At 43.4% G+C, this 12,349-nt stretch overlaps 1 protein-coding gene across 2 annotated transcripts in view; it reads left to right on the top strand.

Moving 5' to 3' along the window:
* fbrsl1 (fibrosin-like 1) overlaps window positions 1-12,349 on the top strand; it is a 190,762-nt gene that overhangs the window by 100,779 nt on the left and 77,634 nt on the right. The gene's annotated exons all lie outside the window — the stretch shown is intronic.

Here is a 12,349-nt window from a genome sequence, read left to right as displayed (position 1 = left end):
CCTGTTGATCAAGAGCAAAGGTTTTCTGTTTTTGCAGACTAAAAATCTATGGCATATATGATTTTGTTTGAAGAACGTATGCCTAAATATAACTCGTATACACCTTCCCGTGTAAATCACGGCGTGTGCTTCGTACAATAAGATGTAGTGTGTGTGTGCATTTAATCTTATCGAATTGCACTTATCAGCTCTGTGTGTTTCTCTTCCATAGCTACAATTTTTGAATCCTGTGTAATTATTTTAGTTTAACATTTGAAAGTAAGTGATGATATTCCAGTCATAGAATTATGTTTTCAATTAAATATTGCAACCAGAAATGAAAGCTGCTCCCTTGTGCAGTTTCTATTTTTGCTTGGGTAAAGTACCTTGTGACCTTGTGAGAGTCTTTGAGCTTTTCTTCAACTTTCTTTAAAAACATTTCTTACTTTGCTACTGATAGTGGCTAAAGGTGACTTCATTTTTATAGTCTCTTACCAAAATATAAAAATATGGGAAATTGCAGCTAGCATCATGAGCAACCTTGTGTGCTTACAAAATCTCATACGCTTTTTTTTTTTAGCATCGATGTTATCAAGTTTTAACCATTTGACAGCTGTAGTCTATCAGCTTCAATCCTGTGTATTTGTTTACCCCAGACTTGGAGGTTGTTGTCTGATGGCAGCCACCTGGTTACAAGATGAAGCGCCTTCGGGGAACCTCACGCATTCTAATTCCTCCACAGTTTAGCAATTACTCCCTGGTAAATGAATGAGATAGCATGCCTAATCTCCTGTAAGCTTAGCTCCCAGTTCTGTGGAAATGTCTGCAGCTCTACCCCATAAATAATACATTGATAGCGGGGCCCAATTTGCATTAACTGTAGCCTGGCAAGTCAATAGGCTTTTATCTCTTCATTCAAGCGAGAAGGGAACCGAGGGCGCTAGCTAGTTGACATGACAGAGGAACGTAGCGGGCCTGTCAGTCTCCATACGGCTGCCTGGCATCACCGTGGGGGGTACGGAGTAGGAGGGAAGCTCCGACTGTTTCCTTTTTCAGGGTTTTGTTTTCCTTCCTGCTCGATCAAGTTGAGACTTGCAACAGTTCTGTATAGTGTCACAAATGTTGACATCTACTATGTAAAAGTTTGATAGTATGATGCCGAATAACACCACTGAAAAGAAGACAGAGTCAAAAACAGCAATGCTCCTGTGTTGTTGTTTTTTTTCGGGGGAAACTCAACGATGTTGCTATGTTGTTGGTGAGGTGTCAGCCTATGTCTGCCTCAGTAAAACAGCTCCGTATTTGTCATTTAGCATCACTTATATTTTCCAGTGTAGGTGGGCTGGGAACCTGGGAAGAGCCAGACTGCAGCTTCACCTGTTCAGCAACCCATTAACATAGTCACATACACTGTGAATACCTATTTGAAAGTGTATAATCTAAATATAAATATGAATAGAGGTCAAAGGTAAGTATTCATATTTAACATCAGTCTAATGATGAAGATGTTCCATTCACAGGAGAGCTATTGAGCAAGGAAAAGCTTTCATTAGTGGCTAACAGGACCAATACATTACTGCTACATAACTTTAAAACAAGATTCACTCTTGTGAAATCTTTGAAAATACATTGTTGATGTACATGTATTTGCCAAGGGCGCAAGAAGAAAAGAACATCTGGATAAAGGCGAAAGCAGTGCTGGCCTATTAATTTGCTCATAAACACCTATTACCATTATCAAGTTGATGATAGTTCCGAATCATCTGTGTGGGCAAATTGCAGAGGAAAGTAGAAGACTGGGGAAAACATACTTTGACAGGCAATCACCAAAAGCAGGGAGAGAGAGAAAAAATGTACGTTGTAAAAATTGGGTTCCATGAGGAGAAAGACAAACACTGTCATTTGTAATTGCCCGCACTCAGGATAACTCGACAGCGATCATTTTCTGCAACGTTTTGCTGAAACAGGTGTCAGCTTCTACCAGGTCTCTCCAACGAAAACAAAGACTTGTTTCACATCAGATTACACAGCCACCTGAACACCCACATTGTCAGAACTTCACAGATTAACTTAATTAGAATATTGCTTCCAGGTGTGGCCCCCGGGGCGCAATCAGTTACACTGTACTTTGAATGAAACTGACGAGTTGCTGCCATAGCAAAGTCAGTTTAGATTGCTCCACCTTGTGAAGCGTGCGCGTATCAAAGCAATGCCTGAGATAGCATGGGGCGATGTGTTTCTAGAACATGTCAGATTTGAATTCTTCCGAGATTGCTGGGTCACTTCCAGTTCAGTGGTAGGCAGCTGCGAGGGGGATCTTTTATGTATGATGGGCCCAGCCTTGAAGAAACAAGCATTCAGAATCTGGGTATTGTGCTCTCATCAGTTGCATTTCTTCTTGGGAGGCATGTCGTCTATTGTACTAGATTCCATTATGTTTGACAGTATTCAGTGTTCCTTTGAAATTAAAATAAATACCTGCCTTGACCTTGAATTGCCTAGCGTGTGTGTGTGCACCCCCGGGGTAAAATCCGCATAATTAAGAATTCCTTATGGAGAATTATGTTTTTCTTTGTCTTAACTGTTAGTGTGTTTGCACAAAGCCAATGCTAAATTAGATGAAGGAACTAACCAGATGGTGGGTATATACAGTATCTTAGTAATACAGAGGCTATGTGTATTCAACTCTGTTTGAAGTCAGGATCTGCGAACGTCACTCATTTTCATTTTTGAGCCAAATTCTTTGAGCCACTTAATGTCTCTGTATGACTGTCAGTTGACTAAAATGTTACGTGCCACTGAAAACTGGTGAGCTGTTTAGGGCAAACAAAAAATGTGTTGAATGAATGGTTGTGCTTGTATCATGCTTACATCTGTGATAGTAAGATGTCACAAGGACCACATTTGATTTAATTGTGAATTTGATTTCTGTGTAAAATGTACAACCTTATTAGATATTTCCATTCGGCTCATTCTGAATGCTCATTAGGGTCAGCTTAAATTCAATTGTGTTAGAAATGTTTTCAATAGTTCATTGTTGCTTCTTCTTGGTTCAATACTTACTTTTATATACGTTTGGTTTTACAAGAACTTGTTACAAGTTACACATTTCACAAGCAATTTCATAACACCAGATTTATTGTGTCTTTTTCAACTGCTATGAATGTTGAAAAATCTGTTTCCCGCCCTCCCCTTCTCCACCTGTAATCTATCAACCATCCAATCTGTCAGCCTCTGACACGTCTGAGATACTCCAAGTCAAGACGGTCATTTACTGTCACTGGAGAGGCAGAGAGAAATAAATAGAGTGGGATTTATCCCTTCTCAGTTTGTTCAATGCACTCTGCTGAAGTGTCATCCTATCTCAGTTAGGGCCCCACTTTGCCATCCTCACTGGCTCCTCCAATTTCCTTTTTCTTTCTCCGGCTGCAAATAATACAGTAGCTGTCTGTCTGTCTGTCTCTCTGTCTGTCTGTCTGTGTGCGAGCGAAACGTTAGTGTTAGCCGCTCATAGTCTCTGCTGCAGCCCCTTAACACAGTGGCCTCGTATTCGTGTCAGGTGCCTTACCTGCTGCCACCGACGCATCACCATAGCCACAGTGGGTGGGGAGAGGACACCCAGGGTCGGGCTAATTCCATTTCGTCCTATTTGCCGAGCAGTCACTCAGCAAGAAAGTGTATCTGTCTGCTGGAGTCTCCAAGGACCATTACCACATCCTGTCTATGAGCTCCGGTGGACTCATATATGCCAGGGCAAACGCACAGGTCTCTGATTGACACATTAATTCCTCCCCCTACCCCCTTATCTCTCCTGCTGTGTGCGGAATGAATGCCATATCACCGCGTCGGAGCTTTTTCTACCGGGCTTATCAGTAATGGCTCGTCAGCTAATGGTATCCTCCCCTGCTGATGTATTGGGGGGTTGGAGGGGTGGGTTGGTGCCCTGTGAAGTTAGCAGTTCAACAAAAAACAAGCATGCTGCGGGGATTTCAGACATATCCGTTAACACCACTGCTATATCCTCCTCGCCTCTTTATATTTTATTTAAAACCTCATCCTCCTCCTCTGGTATGTTCTCTTTTTATTTACTGCCTGCCCCCTATCTTTCATTACCAACGTTGTCAGATTTTACCTCTTCCCCTTCTCCGCTACAGTCATTGGAATAGGAAAAAGGGATATAGTAATATATATTCATGTAGGTATCCCCCCCACCCCCCTTCCTTTAAAAAAAACCCTACCCAACCACCCGCTGCTTTGCGAGATCCAGATTGGTCTCCGAGAGTCATCATATTCAATAACAAACAGGCCACCCACCAGGCCCCGCTGACAACCTTAACCTTTTTTCTTTTTTAACGCACGGGGAAAAATGAACTGGCTTAATGTTTCGACACAAGTGATCATCCTTCCTCATCTCTTTAATGAAATTAGATTAAGTGCACCTGGGAAAGAGCTGAGAAAGCAGAATGCCTCGCCACCGCCTTTAATCTAAAACCAATTTGCCAGTAATATTCCTTTCCCTCCCAGCTTGGGATTCGCCCGGCCCCAGATTTCAAAATGGAGGGAGAACGAGATGAGACCAGAGCTGACTGGTTGCATTCAGCTCCCCACGGGCACTGTGAAATTAGAACTGACACCGGCAACACAGGCCTTAATATGGAGATGTCATTTTTCTCCTCTTGCTTTTGTCTTTCTCTCTCTCTCTCCCTCCCTCCCTCCCTCACTTATTCTATCCCTCGTTTTTTCTCTTACTCAGTTCCTTCCTCTGTTCACTATGGTTTTCACTTGCTAGCTAAGCCGGAACGTAAAACAAAACAGAAAAACGGAAAATAAGAACAAAACATAGAATTTGAAAGATTAACCATTCACCAATCATTTCTGTTGAGTTTGATAAAATGCCCCCAGCAAGTTTAAGGGATAAGGTTACGAAAGGAGCTGTGCCATACCTAACTTTTTATTTTCATTTTTTTTTACCATAAACCTGGAAACATTTATCTATTTAATTTATATTGAGCTATTTGAAACATGCATTCCTGTTCAGCTCCAAATCATGTGTGCTCTGCAGGCTAACAAATGTATTTATTTTATTTTGTGGTTGTCAAACGATACGTCTGTTGTGAATTTACCCCATAAGTATGCGACGATCAGGGCGCACATTTGGAATTGTCTGTGAAGTGAAGAAAGATGCCTTCAGTCTTGGCCTGTGTGTGTGTGTGTGTGTGTGTGTGTGTGTGTGTGTGTGTGTGTGTGTGTGTGCACGTGTACATGCTTGGAGGGGAGTGAGTGTAAGGGCACGCTCAGCCCCAGTGCATGTTGGGAAGAAGAGGCGTGATGACAGAGAAAAACTTGAAGCTTCTGCGGGGCCAGCCAGCAGACACAGCCAACTGACATCAGCGAAGACGGCTTGTCACTCGCAATGCATGTCAGACAGCAATTCAGGAACCGTCGACATGGCAGTGTAACGTCATTGATGTGGTGCCCAATGGCCTGGTCCAGATTCTTTCATAAAGGTTAGCACTGATGCTGGCCTTGCTGATGAAAATAGAAGGGTTGTGGCAAGCAAAAACCACGCCAGCCACTCAGAACAGAGGAGGCGTGAAAGAAAAAACCTAACATGGCAACAAGAGTGTAATCTTCTTTCACTTGTACTGCCTCCTCTCACTGGAGCCGTTTGTGTTGGCGGAGAGTGTTAATAGAACAAGTCGTTGTCCCTTTTGTTCTTTTTTAAGAATCATAAAAACGCACACCTTCCCCATTTGTCTTTGAAACACCAGTGTTCTGCAAACACTTTGAGAAAAATGCTGTCACCACTCAGCCATGTCCAACGGCTTGTGATCATTGTTATTGAGGGAGTTATTGTTGCTTCGATGAACACCAGCTTTTTGGTATGTGTTTTAACAGATACATTTTTTTTAGAGGTGGTTTTCCTTTAACCCTGTTTTTTTCCCACCTGAGAGCCCTGTTGAGAGCCAGGTGAAATGCTAGATTGCACAATTTTCTGCTTGAGATCTTGTCAGTTCAATGATACAGTGATACACAAAGTGTGGCATGCCATATCAAACAAGACAGGTCGTGAAGTATTACATCAGCTGTGGTGCCACGTTACATCTAACTGGTACTGCATGTCACTGCAGAACATTGTTAATGTTGTGAAAAAATATGGCATATGGACATTGCATTATTTTCATACACCATATTTGTTGATGGACAACAAGCATAGATTTTAGTGATCCAAATGTAAGCACACATCTGCTCTCTTAAATCTGCAATATGCAATTCATCAATTTATCCAACCAATTCCAAAAAATGACTGTCAAATTACTGTGTTGGCTGCAGCTCGTTTGGTTGCATAACTTCCTCCATCTTTCAAAACTAATTAGATTCCAAAAGCTAATATTAAACGTTAAGTCTGCATTATGCACTCTTATAGCAGCTAATGTACATCCACTTAATAGAACATAAAGCCTAACACAGCCTAGGGAGTAATCGCAATGCAGTTGTGGGACTCAATGTTAAACAGGCAGCTACACTGGCTAACCTTGTGTTCAGTGTGTGTCCGCTGTGCTCCAAAGCAGCATGGCAAAGGAGTCATTGTGTTTCAAGTGGTCTGTGTTTGAATAACAATCCAAGCACTATATACATTTTTCCACATGAGTAGTAAACGTAAAATTGACTCCATATTGGGTGCAGATGTTCTGTGGAAAGAGAAAAAGGACACAAATGTTTCTGTGTACGTGGATGTAAGATTTGAGTGTTTCTGATCGTGCATAAACATAACGTCTGAGTGGGTTTTTATTCAATAAACATGGTTGGGCTGTAATTACTTACACATTTGTTCTGGCTTAGGAAATGCAAGACAGACTTTGTGTGCGTTTAAGAGCTGGCGCATGTTCCGTCCCAGCCTTGGCTTGTCTGCACAAAACTTCCTAATGCAAAAGGACTCAGCTTTTCCTCCACAACAAATGACATATGCAATCAGGGTAAATATAGAATTCCCTGTTGTTGTTAGGAATCTGTGCCATCGAAGATAATGTTTCCCTAAAGGAGTGTTGCTTCCTCTCGGGCCAGGCAGGAATACATCAGTAAGTGGATCTTAGGTCCACTGTGGCTGTTCAGAAAGAGTGTATCAATTCCCTTCTCAGACAAAGAGGACACTGAGTAGAGTAGAGTAGTAAGCAAGACATATTCTTTTTAAGGAAAATAAACACACATTAATCTTGAAGTCATAGGCCGTTGTTATTTCTTGAGGCTGTGTATTTACTTAATTCTTTCATACTGCAGCCAAGTTTCACGACCTTGGATCTGTACGGGAAGGATCGTCTGCAGCCTTCTCATAATGATGATGATAGACAGTAAAGGAGTCTGAGCCTCTCTCCCATCCACTAAGAGAAACATATTCCATCTTTCTTTCGCAAACCACTTGAGCATCTCCAAGTCAATCCAAACACTGAGATGCCTGTGGATGGGCTGGCAGACCTCAAGCCCCACAGGCACTCTTCGTCACTGGGGCTCTGAGGGGAACTTTCTGTGGGCGAGTGTCTATGTGATGTGGAAAGCCGAGAAACCCCGAAGAGCATTCTGAGATCAGGCCCAAACACACACACACAAACACACACACACACACACACACACACACACACACACACACACACACACACACACACACACACACACACACACACACACACACACACACACACACACTGGGGCCAGCTGCCTTCAATTAAGCTCAGAAACCCCAACCACTCCAGTCCCTTATGCACAAAACCAGCTTGCTTTGATCTGCACCAGCCGGGGGGAAATAGGTACATGGCTTGAAAGATTACAGGAAAAAAATAAAATAATCATTGTATCAAAGGGTGCTCCATAAAAGTTAACAGGGGGATTTTTTAGGCTCAAGGGGCAGCGGGGGAAGCAGGTATTAACGATGGCTGTCACTCATGTTAATTTGCCAGTTATTTCCCCCTTCGCCTTTTTCAGTGAGCTTTAATTAGTGGTCACACCTGGCCTCTCTCTCTCTCTCTCTCTCTCTCTCTCTCTCTCTCTCTCTCTGCCACCTTCGTTTTTACTGGATCTGAAGATCCATTCTGAGTCATGCAGGGAACATTGGACTGCAATTGAAGCTGATAGGCTCGTCAGAAGTAGGCAAAGAGGCACAGCAGCTCTTGGATATGTATGAGGTTTTTGAGCCATGGACGGAGACCGTGCAGCATTAAAAAAGCGTTCCCCCTGCCAAGCACCGCAGACGCAGGCGGCATGGGCATCCATTAAATTAATTTGACTTCATTAGTGCAAACCTGCTAGGCCTGCGGTGCCCATGGAGATGCCAGGGGGAGGGAGGTAGGGGGGGTGTTTGAGTGGCATCAGCCGCTGTGCTCTGAGGAGAGCGAACACATGGCACTGACAGGCGGAATATGGCCCCAGTTTCTTACACCGGGACGGCTGCCAAACAAAGGCAACATGCGTCACTGGCTTTAGGGGAGCTCAATCAACACCCGGTCGGAGCATTAACGCCATGCGCGCCGCCGTGCCACACATCAGTGAAGGAGGGCCGCGGGTTTCTGGGCAAAGCCTTGCAAGTCATGCGTGTGCACACAGTGAATGTGGCAGCGTGATATGATACAGAGACGGTGCCAACGGGTTGACCTACTGCCATCACCTTTGTGTCCGCTGCCAGAAACACTCATGCTATTTGGTTTCCCAAGCTCACATGTATCTCTTGTAAGTGACTTATAGTGATAATATATGTCACAACAGTTATTAAGTCTGGAATACTCGTATCTAAGTGAGTGTTCCATACTTTACTCGTAAACAGTCACACAGTGTTGTTGATCTTGTTTCATTTTAATGCTGGAAACGTAATAACTGAAATCACACTGAAATCCTGCAGTAAGTCAGTGCATCGTGTTCAGTCTAATGAGTCAAAATGTTCTCATTCCTAATGGGCATAAAGAGTGCCATTTCATCATATAGGGACTCCTTTGTAGGATCTAGTATAAGGTATTTCTTCATGAGCTAATGGACCAAGTACAGAAAATAAATGACTTGTTTTCAGTTGAAAGTTGATCTTAATCAGTATTATTGTTTCTATATTTTTAAGTCGTTTCAGCCCTGCTGCCTTCAGCATTCCAAAAACAATTACACTACAGTAGGGGAGGGTCAGATTGAGTGGTTTGGCTTTTTCTTGTTATCCCTTTCCTTCTAAGCATCTGCTTTCAGCTAATGCGTACTCCAGTTTGTTTAGCAAGGTTATATGCTTTGCTTAACAGCACCTTAACAGCAATTTTTAACCTGCAACTTCCCACTCCTATATGCCTGCTTCCGTAACCTCTAGGCTACAACGAGCTTCTGGCGCTCACACGAGCCCTGCTGGGAGTGGTGCAAGTGTGGAAATAAATAAATAATGGGAGGCATTAAGTCCAGATAGGACTGGAAGGTAGCCTGAGGGTGGTAAGTGTTCTGTCTGACAGCAGCGAACACTTTGATCAGAGGGCTCCGTCTGAAGATCGCTTCCACATCTGCACAGGGGGAACGAGCTGTAAACTGCCAAGAAGCATTTTAATGACAGTTGGATTATAAAATGAAAGAGGGCTCCAGATGGCAGGCAGTGCAGCGGCTGTGGTTCGGGGGGGAGGTTGTTTAAACTGCTTTTTTATTGATAAAATATGGGGTGAAAAATTGCGCAGAGCTTATTAGGCACCCCGCTGTGATGTTGCTCAGCTGGCCATGCTGTTCACCGTGGCCCCCATCCAAACATGCCTCCATAAATTTTTAGCAGTACCTTTAAATCTGTAAGACCCCTGCTTGTTAAGTTAACCATGGCTCCCCAAATCCCCCACATTGAATTTGTCCTTTGAAAGACTTGCTTGTGTCCTTTTTTTTACTGACTCGATGATGAAAGGGATGATAGTAGCTCACTGTAGTCCAATGGCGGTTGAAGGGGGTGGGTTCCCGCATGGCATGCTCATTATTGTCTGCCAAGAACCAGAGTTTAGCCCTTAAACAACTTAATTCCTGCATGATTTCATTATCCCTAGTCTTCTAATGATAAAACGAGACCAGCCTCAGGAATTCAAGGCTCTGTGGTTGTGCTTTCCACCTAGATCCACAGGGTATTATTCAAGACAGAAATAGTCATGTGGGCATTGACATTTAGTTACTGGCTGCAATAGGGGCCAGAAGGGAGAAACAGTTGGACTAAGTGTGAAATGACTACCAAGTTGAAGCCCAAATTGCATGAATAGTCATTTGCATCAGGATATAGTGTAATAGGTCCTATTAGGCCCATTGGAAAAATAGAAAGACGAGGGTTTTGCTTAATAATGAATCCCCTTTCAGCAGTGCCACCTTGTCGCTTTAGAAATGCACAGGTTGGATAGAAGTCATTATGGTTCATTAAGGAAAGGGCATAATGATTACATTTTTAAGTGATTTATTGTGATGTTGGTTGAATCAGATTATCACCTTTTTAAGGAGGTGGTCCAAGTTAATATCACCATACTCTAAAATGGTCTCATGCTAATCTTTGTTCTGGAGATAAAATTGAATCCACTCGAAATGTGAATAGGGCCTGATTCAAAAGCCAAGGGGGGAATCATGGTCTCAATAGAAGGGATCAGTGAAAGTCATTTTGACTCCATCAAAATCCATACATGTCACACGATGCTTTTCTCCCAACGGTGTGCGGGCTCCTTTCAGCTGAGGTATGTTGTTAGCCATGCTCTCACTGCTAATTTAAAATCCATTTAAGCTGACCAAAAAGCTGTCTTGATGGCCTCACAAAATAGACGCCCTTATTTTACCCCCCTACCCTTCAGAAAACAGGCAGCCCCAATTTATATTCCATAACTACCTCTGCACGAGCCAAACCGCCGCGCCCCCCATACCCCCCGAGACCATCAAAGACAATTACTGTCGACATCACATCAACTTACAACTGTTGGTTTGCTTGTTTGTCTCGTTATGTGTCTTTAAGCTGCCATATTCTACCCGGGGAAAGTCCCCTCCCATCTGCCCACTGTTATTGGTCCACACACCCCCACACACACACACACACACGCACACACACACTCACACATATACATCCTCTTCCACGGCACAGAAAAGAGGGACAGGCAGTGACAGCGTAACGGACTAATTTGTAATTGCGAATGAGAAAAACCTTAGTTCTTGTGGTCGTGTTGTAATTTGACAGAGATTGGCAGCTCCGAGACGGACAATGACGCTTCAACTACAAATCTTTTTCCCTCCCACCTCCTTCCTCTCCATTTTCTTTCAGATGCTTTTCTTTCTTCCCCTCCGTGGAGACCTAAAGTCAGAAAAGACGGTGATTGTAAAGATGCTTTCGGCACATTCTGCTGCTCAAAGCTCCTGGCTCTGTCATATTCCTTTTTCTCTCTATACCCAGCCCTCCCCCCTACACATCCCTACCTCCCCTCCCTGCTGTCTACCTTCACATGGATCCCATAGGATAGAGCAGGGAAAAGTATCTCAGAGCATTCACATGCGTTTGAAGTGCAGGACAGATGGGAGGCTCGGGGGACTGTAAAAAATGAATTGAGGCTAGTAATAGGAGCGATGTTTTGAATCCTCTCCCCCATAAGTTATTTATCAGGGGGCCCTTAGTGGTTGGCGGAAGACTTCAGAGTGCTCCCTTAATGTAGCATCTGATGACTAGTAGGGGGGCTGTTCCAGGAAGTACTGCTGTAAAACAGGAGGGGAACATTAGCGGGGAAGTCTCTCAGGGCCCTGGCGAAGGAGAGGAACAACACGCAGGGGCGGCTCTTTCCCAGCATGCAACACAGGACAGAGATAAGAGGTGTTCAAGAAGATGTCCCTGAGCCCCCCCCCCCCCTCCCCCCTCCCCCACCAGCCAGTGATATCACACGGGGTAAACAGAGCAAGGCGGTTCTGTACTACAATTCCCACCACGTTAGGAATGTTTGAGAAGACAAGGTATTTCCGAGGTTGGTGAAGATAGACACACAGCAGAAGAATAAGCAGGAGCCAGTTGACTTTAGGAATGATTCAAGTTATGATATTCATCGTGAGTTTGCCTATTTTTTTGTTTTGAACGATCTGCTTTATTGTAAAATGTGTACAGGTCAGAGTAACAGCCTGAGCATTAAAAGAGATAGGTAATTCAGCTGGTAGTTTAAAGAGGAAGTGAATTGAAGCCTGGACCTTTTTGCTACAAATTTGTGTAATTTGTATTAATGTCAGATTGGAAAAAAATATCCATTTGTCACACAAGATAACAATGTATTAGTTCAAACTGATGGATATATCAATATTTCAATTAACCCTGTAATTATGCTAATACCGTCGGCCATCTTTGAGTTTGCCCAAAATATCAAAGAACAACTACTAAGAA

The sequence above is a fragment of the Ammodytes marinus genome (genome assembly GCF_949987685.1).
Source record: "Ammodytes marinus genome assembly, chromosome: 2".
Classification (NCBI taxonomy): Eukaryota; Metazoa; Chordata; class Actinopteri; order Uranoscopiformes; family Ammodytidae; genus Ammodytes; species Ammodytes marinus.
This window is presented reverse-complemented; position numbering and strand designations above follow the sequence as displayed.